Below are 16,226 nucleotides of genomic sequence, written 5' to 3' on the forward strand. Positions count from 1 at the left end.
TCTTCCCCCAAAATTCAAGCCAACATTTAAAAACCAGAAGTTATCTTTTCAAAAAGTCAGGTTTCTGCCCTAGAAAGCTCTAGAACCACCGAGCAGCCTTGGGCTTGAATTTCTACTGTTGCTGGGTCCCGGTGCCCTCTGCAGACCTTCTCTGTTTACTTCCAAGCCCAGGCCCCCATCTGCAGGGCAGGCGCGGCTGCTGCAGGCCCACTCCCAGCCTGACCGAGGTGGCCTGAGTCGGGCGCAGACACTCAGGGTGTCTGCCTGCCTGCAGGGAGGCTGTGGGGCTGGCACTGGCCACAGCAGAAACCAGGCTCTGTCCTGTGTGAGCTCACTCGTCTCCCACCACCCTCCACCGCACCTTGCTGAGGTCCTGAGGCAGCCACGTGGGAGAACCAAGCTCCCCCCTGCTTGGCTTCTGTCCCTCAAACATGGCTTGGCCACGCTTCCTGAACACCCCTAGCCAGGGAGCGCCCAGCTGCAAGGATCTCACGCACTGAACCCTCGCGACCTCCCGACAGTGGCGGGCACTTGCTTTGCAGAGTGACAGTCGCGCTCATTACTGTGATCCGTCCTGGACAGCGCTGCCCTGAACAGCCTGGGTGGGGGGTCTGTTCCTGTCACCCCCTGCCTCAGCATGACGGGACACGAGGCGCAAACAGCTTAGAATTAAAGGCCGTGCGGGCCTGTGGGTCTGTAATGGGTCAGAACATGCGCAGGAACACGCGGCCCCGCCACCCCCTCCCCAAGTCACCCTCCCTCCAGCAGGACGGTGAACTCCGCGTCTGAGTCTGGCTCATCTCCCCTTCCCCACCCTGGCGAGCACTGCCGGGGTCCCACGGGGTGACCTCTGCCCAGGCGCCGGGGTCAGCTTTGGTGTGCAGACATCTCCAGGGGAGCTAACTTGAGGTCTTCCTGGAGCCCAAGCTGGAGCACATCCTCTGGAAGACCTGCCTCAGGATCAGGTCCTTGATGTGCATCTTCCCTGTCCCCTTGGCCAGCCAGTAGAGCAGGAACAGGCGTTGCTCCCCGTCAGCTTGTGGTTCATGCAGCGGGCAATGGAGATGGGGGTCTCCCCCTTGGCGTCCTTCTCCTGGATGGGGGCCCCGTGCTCCAGCAGGAGTTTCATACAGTCCAGCCGGCCCATGGCCACGGCCACGTGCAGGGGAGTCCTGCCCAGGGGCGTGCTATCCAGGAAGTTGGTACCTGTAAAATGAGAAAGCCGGGTCAGCGAGGGCCACTCTCCCTTAGAGACAGTTGGCACCAGGAACACAAAAGGGGCAGGACCGGGCACTGCTGCCCTTCCAGCACCCCTCAGCACCAGCCTGTCCCCTCCTGACAGCCAATGTCTTTCCACAGTGCCATGTCATCTCCCACTTAGACCTCATCATGGCAATCCCCCTGCTGTGGGGTCAATGTCTTGATCTTTGCTGCTCTCTCACCCGTAATCCCCCAATCAGTGCAGCACCAGCCCCCCACATTCTTCCTCCATGACCCTGCCCACAGTGGAGGGTCTAATTTCACCTACCTTCTGTCTTTACCCTTAAACCCTGCTCTGCATCCTGCCCCCGGCCCTTTGTACAAACTGTTCCTGTCACAAACAAAACTCTTGCCTGTTTTCCCCCAGTCCTGGGACAACTCTTATCCTTCTTAAGTGTTCCATTCACCTTCCTGGGAAGCCCTCCTCAGCTCCCCTTCCCCACAGCACCCCTTCATGAATTCAGCAGACATCTGCCACCTTTAAAATACCCCCATGTGACTGACCATGGAATTAATTATTTGTAATCTGATAACTTCCCCAGTGAGCTCCATGAGGGTAGAAGATACTCATTTTGATCACTGCTGTTTTCACCCCAGGCACGTAGCTCGGGCCTGGAGGAGACAGGCACTGGGAAGTGACGGACGACCAGCAGCCTGACTCATGGACAGATCTCCCTTCGATTGAATGTCTCACTGTCTCCCGAAGATGGACGGGCTAATGGCAGGTGTCCAGTGTGGACTTGTTGAATCGAATCAAATTCTGGGTAACAAATATCATGACACAGAAAACAAGGCAATTCAATTAAACTCGGCTGACATTTCCGGGGCCTGTTTTCATGAGCTATGGCTGGCTGGTGAGGTGAAGTCTCCATCAGACTCTGGATGGTGGAGTCCACCCCACATGCCTCCTCCCAGCAGCGTCTGCAGAGGACAAAAAACTTTGCAAAGCCAGCTGTCATTTTTTTAACTGGTGCCCTCAAATACATCACGGTTCCATCAGAGTGAAAATGACTTTTCATGAGCTTAAAGGACTGCTGGGCTGTGAGAAGCCATATTTCATTCTTCAACAGGAAAGAGGCAGTGGAGGAAGGCAGAGGGCACAGTCGCCAACCCTTGCCCAGCTCAGAGGTTCATGTGCCCGACACGCAGCCCAGTCATCTTGCCCAGGAAACCCGGGCTGCTCTCCACCATGCTTGGTGGAGTGGGGATAATAGAGGAGCTGAGAGGAGGGGTCTGACATGGAGCCTGCCCGTCAAGCCCACGCGGCCTCGCCAGCCTCCTCTCCCCAGGGCCCTGCAGCTCTTGCCTACAGGATTCCAATCTTCTGCATCTCAATCATGAGCACGCCCCCCCACACAAAATACCCTGTGTCAGAGGAGGATAAAGAGTACTGCTGCAGAATCTCAAGCAAAACCCTTCAGTTCAGAGGAAATGCGGGCTCCCTGGGGACAGACAGAACAATGGTCACCCCTAAGTGGAGACAAGAGTGAGAAGAGTCTGGGGAGAATGTCACCAGAGGAAGTAACTGCAAGACTTGCAGAAAGAAGGCAGGGCCCGTCCGAGGACCACCCGTGGGCCAGGCCACCTGGGATGTTCCAACTGCAGGTGGGACTAGAATTGTGCAGACAGTGTGGCCATGTCCCCAGCAGTGTTCTGGTTGGTCTCCCTGCAACAGCAGCATCTTCCAGGGTCTGGCCTCGACAGCCTCTGCCTGGCATGAACTGAGACACTCCCAGACACCCATGGAGGCCTGGCACGGACCCAGCTCTGTGAGTGACAGGAATCAGACCCAGAGAATCAGCACTTGAAGGATCCAGGAAGACCAAGATGCGGTCCCCCGAGACTCTCCAAAGTACCATGCTTTCTGCCCAGATTACCTTGTTCTAGAAGGTACTACACCACGTCACAGTGACCTCTGTGGGAGGCAATGTACAAGGCCACAAATGCTCTCTGGGATGTCCACCACTTCCACTTCTCACCCTCCAAGTAGCGTGAATTTGCTGTTCGGTAGAAGGAATCTTCAGTGATTCTGAGACAGGACAGCTGGGGGAGAGAACACAGACTGTTACTCTGGGAAGTGCAGTAGGTGCAGTCAGAGGCTGAGGGTGGCTCAGGAAAGGTCTGTCTGCTTGACCCACACCAAGGTGCATGACGGGAAAGGAGAGGGCAAGAAATGGTAGGAAGCCAGGGAAGGGTGGTGGGGGACACTCTTCAACGCCCCGTGGGTGTTCCCTAGACAAAATCACCATCCGTCAACTTGGGGAGGCAGGAACATCCCAGTCGATGTTTTAACGAGAGCAAATAGCTTTTTTGGTGGCCAGAGGAAGGTAGTTGTGGCCTTAACAAAGACACCAACCAGACGGCAGCCCAAGGGGGAAGTCTCCTCGAGACGGCCCGAATTCTGTCCTCCTGTCCACTTTGGTGCCCAGTGCCTCTGTGGAGTACTCTGAACCCCTCTCACAGGGGCCCTGTCATATGGTCACCTCATGGAACATGGGAGGAAGGCTGCAGGATCCACAGGAAGGACTCTGCCCCAGACATCAGGGCCAGGTAGGGAACAGCACAGGAGACAGAAGTGACAGACATAAGGACATGGGTCTGCCGCAGTTCTGACTCGAAACCCCAAACAGGAGAGAGAGAACCCTACATCGTGGCGAGAGCCAGAAAGCTGAGCCCAGACCAAACTGCTGGCAGCAGAAGAAAGGCCCAGGGATGGGGATGCTGGGACACAGAAGGGACAGCAGCAAGGACGGGTCTGGAGGAGGATTGCAATGACCGGGATGGGCCACCCTTCCTGCCAGGGCCTGCGGCCGGCCCTTGCTTGGCCACAGCCCTGCGAGGGAACTGCACCCTCTCCCCCTGAATCTGATCCACAGGAAAACATCCACCAACCCCCGTGTCAGCGATTCATCTTCTCTGATGGGTAAACATCCTGGTCTTTGTCCTTCCCTCCCACCCAGAGTCAGCTGAGTGCCCCACGGGGGAGGCCTGGCAAACAGTGGGTCCTGCTGCCATCCAGGGTGCTGTGGGTGCCCCCCGGAACTGGGTCACCTCCCGCTCACCTGGGCACGGCTGCAGCAGGCAGGCAAGGCCCAGAGCTCTGGAGCCCTCCACCAGGGTCAAGTGACTCTCAACCTCAGAAGGCAAATGGACGTATGCGCTGCCTTGATTGTGGGGGGTGAGGGATGAGTGGGTCCCTAAGCCATAAATAAGTAAAGGCCGTGGAACTGTGCTCCCCGAGAGTGAGGGGAAGCTCCTGAAACAGTGTGCCATCATGGGGACCAAGGTCCTCATCTTTCTTCCTTTCTCTGAAGCCTCCACTCAAACCCGCACAATAAAGATTGTCGCTCTGTGCAACACCCCTGGAAAGAAGCGGGAAGCACCTTACTGAGGTCCCCTTCCATGGCTGCCAAAACCAGTTCTATCCAGCCATTATAATGCCAAATGCTCAGGGAAATCACTCCTCCGGGCATGACGTCATGGAACTTGAGGGTGCCGTCATCTATCATATCTCCTGTGGGGAGCAATGTTTCCTTTTAAAAAAACTGGGCATTAAAGAAAACTTATTACATTGGCTAGGAGATTATCTGACCTTGGGAATCGCAAAGATAATTTTAGAATCTTGAACAAAGATCTCATTTGATGATTCCGCATGAGCCTGTTGTCGTTAATGCTTTTTAGAAAATTAATTTGGCTCAGCTAGGATTGAAGCTGGACCAAAAACACAATGGCAACCATTTATAAAATTCTGCAATTATAGCTTGTCCTGTTGTGAAAAAATACATGAGTCAGTAAAGATGTTTTATGAGGCAAACTCTTACAAAGAGAACTACTTAAACTTGAGACAACTATGTATTGCGGTAAAATGCACTTACACAAGTTACATACATTTAACTAAAAGACCAGCTCTGGTCAATGTTGTCATTTGCTAACCAAAGAGGTGACAGTGAACAAAAATTGTTGGATTCACATGACGACCCTGGGCAGGGTTTCTCCATGCTGGCACACCTGCCATTTTGAATTTGAGTGCTCTCTGCCCTGTGCACTTAAGGACGTGAGGCAGACTCCCTGGTCTCTACCCAAGGGGATCAGGAGCCCCTGCACCTGGTTCCCATAGTCAAAAACGTCTTCAGGTGTTGCCAATGGCCCCGGGGGACAAGATCATCTCAAGGCAGTCCCATGGCCACATAAGGAGCAAATATTGACTTTCACTGTGCTGGGTCTTGGCGTGTTTGAGCTCCTAAGCCTGTCATCACCTGGCACAGAGGCTTATCCACGTGAAGGACACAGGGTGGGTCTATTCTAAGTTCACAGATCCAGGCTCTGGGGAAGACCATCGGCAGTGGTAACATGAATATTAATAGAGAGCATTTTTTAGATGGTTCAAGTTGTATTTGGTTGACCTTTTCAAATGCATGCGTTTTCTCGCGTTGACCATCTACAGTCTCAAGAATGACAAGTGTGCCTCGGGTCTGCCCATGCCAGGCCGACGCACATTCCCAGGGAGTGGAGCTCACTGGTCTGCTGGGATCGGGTGGCAGGGACCCCTGTGGGCCTGTGTGTTCAGTCCTTCAAAGTGAGTGCCTTGTGCCTGCACTAAGTTCTTTGATCCTCTCGACAACCTCTTAAGACAGGTGCACATCTGTCTGCTAGGAGCACACAGAGGCTCCCCTGGCTGGAATGGGCAAAGCCATCTGCTAACAGACTGGAGCTTTGTGGGCTTTAGGGGCACCATTTGATCACTAGAAATTCCAAAGAGTGGATGGAAGTGGAGGATAGTGACTAACCAATCTGTTCATCGGGGTCCTGTCTGTGGCTGGAACACAGAGGATCTTTAGCAATCAGTCTAAGACAACTCGACATCCAGACAGCTCTGAGACACTGAGGAAAGCTGTGCTCCCTGGCAAAGGCGGGCAGGTGACACATGCAGAGCACGCCCCTTGACAGGCAGACGGCCGGGCCTTAGGCACTATCGCCAGCTAAGTCAATCAGCAGAGTTGCCCAAGGATAGGAAGGGCGCCCCTCGCCTCACTCGCTGACTCCCTGACCACTTGCTTGGATGGGATGCTCACACACGATCTCATTCGCTCTTCCCTCTTCCTCCTTCGCAGTGGGCAAGAGTAGCATCCCCAGATTATAGACAGTAGCCCAAATTTCTCATAACACTGAAGTAGTACCATCTTCTCTCTCGTTTGCCATCTACAGGAAGGACCACGCAACAGAGAGAGGTCATGCTCCGTAGCAGTTGCTAAGTGGCTGCTGAGTAACAGCTCTGTGACATCAGTGTTAACTCACCCCATCTCTCTCTTTCCCTCTTAACTCTCTTGAATTTATTGCTCAGCAGGGCTCATCCGTGAAAATAAATGAACAGAAGGGGTCCAGACATTTGTAGTTGGAGATACATAATTTTCAAATTACTTGTGGGGGACCCTTAATCAGTCCTTCAATGATTCACCGTCGTTCTTAACATGTGAGGTACACTCTAGGCTCGAGACACTCTTCCTGCTAAATAAGGCCTTGAAAATGCCCAAGAACATCTTTTGAATGTTCCTGCAGAAAAATAAATATGCCATGGAAAAATGTTGAACCTACTTTAAAGAGTGCAAAAGCGTCCGTTTGGAGTTTCCTGAGTCATTCCTGTCCATGGGGGAACAGCACGGAGAATTCCAGAGCTAATGGGGCTCTGCTTTACGGATTAGGAAACTGAGCCCAGAAGGGCAGTCCAGGAGCTGGCTGGTGGAGACAGGCTGCTCTCAGGTCTCGTCTCCATCGCCTCCCGGCCCTGCAGTACAGCTGCAGTCTCTCTGCAATATTGGCTCCTCACATCTCTGTGCAGCAGCCCAGAGATTTTTTTTTAATATCTTCATTTTCTTGAAGTGTTTTGCGTTGATTTCAACCAGGTGGGGAGATGATGGATCTCAGGGGCTTTGATCCTGTTCTCATATTCTAAATACTGTAGGGAATCGGGATAGGGAAACCACTTCCTCAGGTTGAGGGAAGGAGATGAGTGGAGGGAGACCTGAGCCGTGGGGTCTTTGGCCTCCCCCAGGTACCTACCTTCCACATGGGATCTGTATGGACAAAGGGTCTTTGGGGGTCCTGCTTTAAGCATGGTGAGCTTCGGATACTGAGTTCTGATTCCGGTTGGGCTAGCTTTGAGCTCCTAGGCAAGAACACAGCTCAGAATTCAGGATTCTGATACAGACTGGGTTAGAGCCAGTACTGGGGTTCAAATGTGGACATGGTTTGCTTTGAGTTTTGGGGTCCTGATAAGGATAGAATTTGCTCTGGATTTGGGATTCTGATGCAAACAAGTTTTGCTGTTTGTTTAGGAGTCCTGGTTTGGGAAGGGTCTTTTGTATGGTATTTGGAGTCCTTGTATGTCCAGGACTTGTTTTGGGATTCGGGGTTCTCATGAAGCCCGTATAGTGTGGAAACTGTAGGTTAGGAAATCAGGCAGGTGTACACTGAGATTTGGGGTCTTGGTGATAGGATCTGCTCCAAGATTTAGGGTTCTGACTGAATTTGTCAGGGTTTGGTCTATAATTGGGGATCCTGGTATGGGTGGGTTTAGCTAAAAGAATCTGAGTTTCAAATATAAGCATAGTTTGCTTTTGAGTTTTGGGGTCCTCATACAGGCAAAGCTTGTTTTGAACCTTGACTTCCTGACATGGACATGGTTGACTTCAACCTTGGAGAGTTGGGGTAGCTGTGATTTCATGGAGGTTTGTGGGTTCAGTACGGGGATATTTCACTTGAGTTTTGGGGTCCTGTTGTAGGCAGGATTTGTCTCATTCTTGGAAATCTTCTGAGGACACTTTGCCTGGATTGGGGTTCCGATGCGGTCATGGTAACCTCAGGGACTAGCTTTAAGATGTGGGCACAGCTGGCTTTGGGTTTGGGGGTCTGGATGAGGACAGGGTTTGTCTGGGGCTTTGACAAAAGTTGTTGATGGTCTGGGGTGTGGAGATAGAGATGGCTTGCTGGAGACGGGATTTAGAATCCAGAGTTTTGGGTAGAGTCTGCTCTGGGATTTAGGATTTCTTGGACACCAGGGCAGCTCCAGGATCTGAGGGGCAAATGTGACAGTGCTTGCAGAGAGATCATGGGATCCTGAGGGAGCAGAGTTCTTCTCCAAGTTTGGCACCCTGGTGTGGACACGGCTGTTGGAGGACTCAGGTTCTGAAGGTCACATGACTCTCTTGGGGAATTGGGGCTCAAGATCTGGCCAAGTTTGACCTTGGTTTTGGGGTCCTGAGGTGGGTAGGGTTTGTACTGAGCTCCAACATCCTTGTGTAGACATGGTTGCCAGAGGACTCCAGGTTCTGAGGTAGTACTCCAGTGTGGGGATCTGGGATTCGGTTCTTGGTTGGGGTACTGAGGTGGTCCAGGTTGGTTTGAATTTTGGCATCTTTGTGTGGACCCAGTTGCTGGAGGAGTCAGGGTTCTGAGGTAATGGTCATTACCTGAAGACTTGGGGTTCAAATTTGGCCATTTGTTTGGGTCTTGGGGTCCTGGGATGGGTAACGCTTCACTTAGTCCTTGTGTGGACACCATTGATGGAAGTTTTGGGGTTCTGAGGTAGCAATGGTTAGCTTGGAGGTTTGGGGTTGAGTCTTGGGCATGTATGCTCTGTTTTGGGGTCCTAGTGTGGGCAGGGCTTTTTTGAGTTTTGACATCCTTGCATGGACATGGCTGATGGGAGTTTGGGGGTTCTAACATAAGGATGGTTAGCCTGGAACTGGGGCTCAGTCTTGGGCAGGTCTGCTCTGAGCTGGGGTCCCAACGTGGGCATTCAAGCTGTGGCATGCTTGCATGGACACAGTTGCTCGAGGACTCCAGTTGTGAGGTAGTCATCATTAGCCTGGGGGATTGGGGTTTCAAATTTGGCAAGGTTTTTTCTGAGCTTAGGGGTCTTGTGGGGGAAGGGTTGGAATTTTAGCTTCCTTGGACAGACCCAGCTGGTGAAGGATCTGGGGTTTGAGGCTATATTGTTTAGCTTGGAGATTTGGGGTTCAGTCATGGGCAGTTCTGTTCCGGACTGGGGTCCTGAGATCAACAGGGTTTGTCTCAGGCTTTGTGAGCTTGTGAGAACATGGCTGGCTAGGGGACTTGGGGTTCCAATGTTCACAAGTATGACATGAGGACTTGGGTTTGATTGGAGTTTGGGGTTCTGACAGGCAGATTGTCCTGGGTTTGGGGGTACTTCTGAGGATAGGGGGTTTTTTGTTTGTTCGGTTTATGGTCTTGTGTGGACACAGCTGGCTTTGGGGCATAGTTCCCTTATGAAGACATGGGGAACTTGAGGGTCTGGGCTTCTGGGGTACCTTGCTGTGGTGTGGAGATCTGGGGTCCTCCTATGAGCTGGACTTACTAGAGGTTGGCAGATGTAGTCTGACCCAGGCAGGATTTCTGTGGACTAGGGGGCCTGCTGTGAGGTCTGCCTTGAGTTTGGGTCTGTTGTGAATCCAGTGTTTGGGGCTGAAAAGTCCCTATGTGGCTAAGACCCCCAGTGGCTCTTCCATCTGGGGTTTAAAGGTGGCCAGTGTGTGTTAACACCCGGGGTACCCTCGCAGGCAGGCCTCCCTTTATAACTCAGGCAGGAGGAGTACCAGGTACCCCTCACCAGAGCTCAAGGGATGTGGGGAGGGCAGGGGCCACCTTGGTCCAAGTAGTGGAGCCCCTGGAGGTTGAAGGAGATGCCGACAATCAGGTCCAGGTCCTCTCTAAGCTCCCGCACGGTTGTGTCACCACGGCAGTTTGACACTCGGAACACCTCCCCAGTGTCCTCTAGCCACACCAACAAGAAGAAGACCTCAGGGTCCGAGTCCACCGGCTCACCCGCCTGCTGCTTGCTCTGGCTGCGGGCGCGGGCCCTGGGCGGCAAAGAGGCCTGGCTCGGGGCGCCCCCCAGCGGCCGCTCCGGTAGCGCACCGCCCGCCCCTGCCGCCCGCCGCTTGGCCCGGCCGCGCGTCCTCCCTGCTGGAGCTCAGTGGCCACGCGTCATTGCCGCCCGCCCCCGCGCGCCCCGGGCCCACGCCCCCGCCCGACTATGACGACGGGCGGCAGCGGCCAGGCACCGGGAAGGACAATGCGTGGCCTCCAAGGGCCTGAGCTACCTGACCAGGGGCTGGCCTCCGCTCGCCCCCGCCCCTGTCACCCTGGATAACAGTGTGTGTGTGTGTGGGGGGGGTGTTGCTCCTGCTGGGAAACTGTTCCCTCTCCGGGTCTGTTTAAAATACAACCTTGGCGTAATTCAGGGCAAGCCACATGGAGGAATTACGCGTGAGAAAGTCTCCACGTTGTTCAGGGGGCAGCCAGGTGCAGACCTTGGCCAGGGACCGGTCAGCATGGCAGAAACGACGTGGGCTCCCCTGAGGCCTCCAAGGAAATTCGCAAAACGACACTAAACCTCACCAACTTTGAAAATGTCCTTGAGCGCATGGAGGGAGAAAGGTGTTTCCATCAATTCACCCAGCTTTCAAGTAAACAGGAAGTTTATCTGTGGGCTCAAGTCACACTCAGCAAGGAGCCCAGGAGCAATTAACACCTACAAACAGGGGCTGGAGGGGGGCAGGGCAGAGGCAGGCAGAGGAGAGAGGAGAGCCAATAACCACCTTGGAAAATTCTGTTGTTACAAAAAAGAATCAAACCTAAGCTTTGAGATACTTTCTGAAAAGAAACTGCAGCCAGGAGAAATCTTTGCTTTGGAAAGGCATTCACATAGACAATTTTAACATACAAATTGAATTGTAAATAAAGGTTAACTATTTACAGAGTCCCTAAGGGCTTCACAGGCACCTTGTGGTTCAGCATGCAAATTCTACACCTCACAACACGTGTAGAAGCTCATTTTTTGCCTTAATGGTAAATTAATCTCTGTATATAATACAAGATTGCACTTGAATAACTGTATTTGATACTAGATTAACAGATTTTAACAACATGACAGTCTCACTTTCTGAGCAATAAAAAAAAATTAAAGATTGCTTGTTACCAAAGAAAAACAGTATCTCCAAGACTTTTTTTTTTTTTTAATGTGGCTTCTGATTGTGATTAACTCATTCTGTCAAATTGCCTAAATGTCACCCTGGATTACAAACTAAAATCTCATACGTCTTATTTTCTTTGGCATGGTAGGTATGGATTCCTTCTGTTTTTCTCAGAGAACCAGTTCAATAGAATTTGGGGATTGGGAAGGGGGTATCCTTTATATCAGGAAATTCAATGTGTAGCTTCAGAAATTTTATTTAAAAAAAAGAAGAAAAAGACATACAAAAAAAAAAAAAGATCAGAGAGGAAAAGAGGGCCCTTGGCAGCTGGTTCCTAAATCCCCAGTGGGCTACTCTTCCTTCTTCTCTGGGCCCATTGTTGAGAAGATAAACAGAAAAACAAGAACAATGACATATGCATGCAGAGTTTAATCAAATGTTTACAGAACCTTGAATTATTAACTAATGAAAAAACTGTTTAAATTCTAAAGCATTTGAGTCTAAATTTTAAAAGCATGAAATCTAAGTTTGGTGTACTTACATCAATTTGAAGAGTACATGATTTAACCCCCCAGAATCGCTGGTATTTGTGGGCAAGTTCTGATCAGAACTATGGTTTCCTATCTTTTAGTATTCTAAAGCATGAAAGTTGATATCCATGCATCTCAGTTATCTACTTCCCTCTCAAGTTCTTAAACGTCGACAATATATCTGTACAAAAATGAAAAATCCTTCAGCTTTACACCAATAACATCTTTGTGAGGAGAGTTCCCGGGAGAAGCAGAGGGTGAGTGCTTAAGAAGTCCCACCCACAGTAGTAGAAAGCCTGCCATAAATCATTCTTAGTAGCTTTGTCACATTTTTCAAAAGTAAACAAACTGGGCTATGTTTGCAGCAACTCAGATTGCAGCATAAATTTCAATGATATATTTGTTCAGTTCACTGATAGGAAGCTAATATTACATTCATATATTTTCTTCCTGTCAAGAGCTATTTACAAGCTGGGCATGGCAGTGCACAAAGCCTGTAATCCCGGCTGCTTGGGAGGCTGAGGCAGATGGGTCCCAAGTTCAAGGCCAGCTTGAGCAACTTAGTGAGCTCTCATCTAAAAATAAAAAAATGATATTTACATATGTACAGTATCTCAGTTAAAAATAAATATAACACCATAAACTATATTTTATATAAAAGCAAAAGGGAAACAAATATGCAAGTCTAGTAAAGATTTCAGAGCTTCTAATAAGCGATTGGGAGGGGAGACTTGAATACAGTCTGTCTTGAACAAAACAAGTTGCTGGCCGGCCTGCACCCTGTCCACAAGGTGTCCTGGGTCAGGCCTGTGGGGCTGGGGAATGTGGCACAGGCCTAGCCATCTGCACTTAAGTCCCCACCGAGATTCAGTCTGGGAGCCTTAGACAGGAAAGGGGTCTGTCATTTGGGTGCACTATGCGGAAGTTTCAGAAATCTTTTCTTCTTCACCAGATAAAATAAAATCAGTTCCCCTTCAGGTCACAAGCCAAAGGTGCCAGGCATGAAACAACCTTCCCAGAGGAGTCCATCCTGTTTTCCTGGTGCAGTAGGGTCCAGAAGACTCTGTCGCTTGGTTCTAGGGTGGCAAAAAGGAAACATCTTGGTCCTGGTCAGATTGCAAAGCCAAGATGGTCTCTCCAGCAACTTCAAGATGAGGGTTACTTGCATTTCTAAAATACCCTGAGGAGAGAAATCACAAGTTCGTATCACATGTGCCATGAACTGTGTCTTAACACATCCTCTAGTTGCTGCTGCTGTTGTTAAACCACATCAGGATAACAAGTCATTTTAATAGAATAGTCATATGGACGTCCTTTCAAATGACAAAATGCCTTCATTAGTAAGTATCTAACTTTTAAAGATGGACTCCCAATAGTTTTGCATATTTAAAAAATTATAGTAAGTAAAAAAAATTAATATTACTTGTTTTCCCTGAAATATAAAAGAACTGGCACCAAGTGGAAGACAGGAGGAGGGCAGTTGCTCATGGGTGGGGCAGAGGTACAGGTACAGGGAAGGATATAACCTCTCCCTATATTGGGGTGTAGAAATAAACCATTCAAAGAACACACAGATTTTATTAACTTAGTCTTGCTCAGACCCTCTAAAATATAATACAACCCCACATCCAATTCCCCCACTAACAATTAATCCTAAACCCACATAAATAGGAGAAGGCTTTGAAGAAAATCCTACAAAACCTAAAACAAAGAGTATACTCAATAAATACGTTACATACGTCATTATTTTTACATGGAGTCTAACCATGACTAATGACATAAAAAATCATCGTTGTTATTCAACTATAAAAACACTAATGACAAACACTCGCAAAACTCACCCTTTAATCAAAATCATCAATCATTCTTTTATTGATTTACCTGCACCTTCCAATATTTCCGCATGATGAAACTTTGGATCCTTATTAGGCCTCTACCTAGCTATCCAAATCCTCACGGGGCTATTTCTAGCAATGCATTACACATCTGATACTATAACAGCCTTTTCATCAGTCACTCATTTCTGTCGAGATGTAAATTCCGGCTGACTTATCCGCTATATACATGCTAACGGTGCATCTATGTTCTTCATCTGCCTCTTTCTTCATGTAGGCCGAGGATTATACTACGGCTCATATACTTACTTTGAATCATGAAACATTGGAGTCATTCTTCTATTCGCAGTAATAGCCACAGCTTTTATGGGCTATGTCCTCCCCTGAGGCCAAATATCATTCTGAGGAGCAACCGTAATCACTAATCTTTTATCTGCCATCCCATACATCGGTACAACCTTAGTAGAATGAATTTGAGGTGGTTTCTCAGTAGACAAAGCTACTCTAACACAATTTTTCGCATTCCACTTTGTTCTTCCATTCATCATTGCAGCTCTAGTCATAGTCCACCTTCTTTTCCTCCATGAAACCGGATCAAACAACCCCTCAGGCCTTATTTCTGATTCAGACAAAATTCCTTTTCACCCATATTACACTATTAAAGATGTCCTCGGAGTCCTTCTTCTCATTCTAGCTCTGATAACTCTAGTTCTATTTTCACCTGACCTTCTAGGAGACCCTGACAATTACACACCCGCAAACCCCCTAAGCACTCCACCTCATATTAAACCAGAATGATATTTCTTGTTTGCCTATGCTATCCTACGATCTATCCCCAACAAACTAGGAGGTGTCTTAGCTCTAGTTTTTTCAATCCTTATTCTAACACTTTTTCCACTACTCCATCTATCTAAACAAAGCAGTATAATATTTCGACCATTAAGTCAATGCATATTCTGAATTCTAGTAGCAGACCTATTTACGATAACCTGAATCAGAGGCCAACCTGTTGAATATCCGTTTATCATTATTGGTCAATTAGCATCAATCCTCTACTTCACCATCATTCTCTTAATCTTACCAACCGTTAGCCTAATTGAAAACAAACTTCTTAAATGAAGAGCCCTAATAGTATAAACATTACTTTGGTCTTGTAAACCAAAAATGAAGCTATAGACTTCTTAGAGCAGCCCATCAGGGAAGAAAATACACTTTTCACCTTCAACTCCCAAAGCTGATATTTCTTACTTAAACTATTCCCTGCACTCGACCAGTTACTTAAATCTTGACTTTTATGTCACTATTAACTTTCATCCAACAATTCACTTCCATGTATATCGTGCATTACTTGCTCTTCCCCATTAGACTACTATTAATCCATGTACATAGGACATTATATGTTTAACCAACATTAATAACACTCTCCCCATGCATATAAGCACGTTCATAATACTAACATAGTACATAATACAGTATATTATCCCTTCACATTAAATGCTCGTCAATACGACAGTGATCTACCATATAGCCATCGTTCAAAGTGCATAGCACATTAAAATCACTGGCGGTACATACCACATTTAGTCATAAACCCTTCTCGCTCCAAATGACTATCCCCTACCAACTTTGGTCTCATAATCTACCAACCTCCGTGAAACCATCTACTCGCCCACTCAGTGTCCCTCTTCTTGCTCTGATCCCATTTTAACTTGGGGGGTAGCTAATAGTGATCTTTATCTGGCATCTGGTTCCTACCTCAGGGCCATGAACTGCATAATCGCCCACTTGTTCCCCTTAAATAAGACATCACGATGGATTAATTCCATTCTAGCCTGTGACCCAACATAACTGCACTGTCATGCCTTTAGTGGTTTTATTTTTTGGGGGATGCGACTCATCTAGAAATAGATGAATATATGCATAGACCTCCACACATTGGATTACAGAATAAGGTCTTTGAATAGTAATTTCAGTTAAAAAAAAAAAACTAGAACCCAATATTTAAATATCCACCTTACCACCCATGTCCTGATATAACCTAATTCTTCCATTGAAGGTGCCCCTCAATTACTTCCCCCCCCACATACAGAAGGGGAATGTCAAAAAACTTACCAGCTGTGATCCCAGATGAGGACTTGTCTGGATTGGTCTTCTCTAAACTTCTCTCTTTTACCCATAAATGCCTTCTGATAAATAGTCATAGGTCCTGATGTGAAGGCTGAGCCAATGTGCAAATGTGGTTTGGACATATTTGTGCCTAGAACCCTGAAAGGTTTGAATATGTCATGAAAACATCTCTTTATCTTGTGCATCTCCCTTTATATGAGATGAATAATGCACCCTCTATGGAATGTGTGTGCCTGGTTACCAGAGTTCTAAGTTCTATTTGGATCTAATGCTAAAAAATTGAGGTTGATTTGAAAGCTTCATTACCTGGGCCACTTCCTATAATAAGACTATCACAAAGCATTCTTTGGAGTGCTGACATTTCATCTTTTATATATTTAAACATATGCAAATGAATATGGTCTTTCAGTTTGTTAAAAAGTTGTCAATACATCTTGTAAAAGTACTGGAAGGCCAGTAGAATTGACTGCTACATGGGCTAC

General features: G+C 48.4%; 1 pseudogene; it reads right to left on the bottom strand.

The window, feature by feature from the left end:
• Positions 1 to 899: 899 nt before the first annotated feature.
• LOC144252749 (ankyrin repeat domain-containing protein 60-like) lies at positions 900 to 15,392 on the bottom strand (annotated as a pseudogene).
• Between the last annotated feature and the right edge of the window lie 834 nt (positions 15,393 to 16,226).

This window comes from Urocitellus parryii, unplaced genomic scaffold (genome assembly GCF_045843805.1).
Source record: "Urocitellus parryii isolate mUroPar1 unplaced genomic scaffold, mUroPar1.hap1 Scaffold_553, whole genome shotgun sequence".
In the NCBI taxonomy this organism is placed as follows: Eukaryota; Metazoa; Chordata; class Mammalia; order Rodentia; family Sciuridae; genus Urocitellus; species Urocitellus parryii.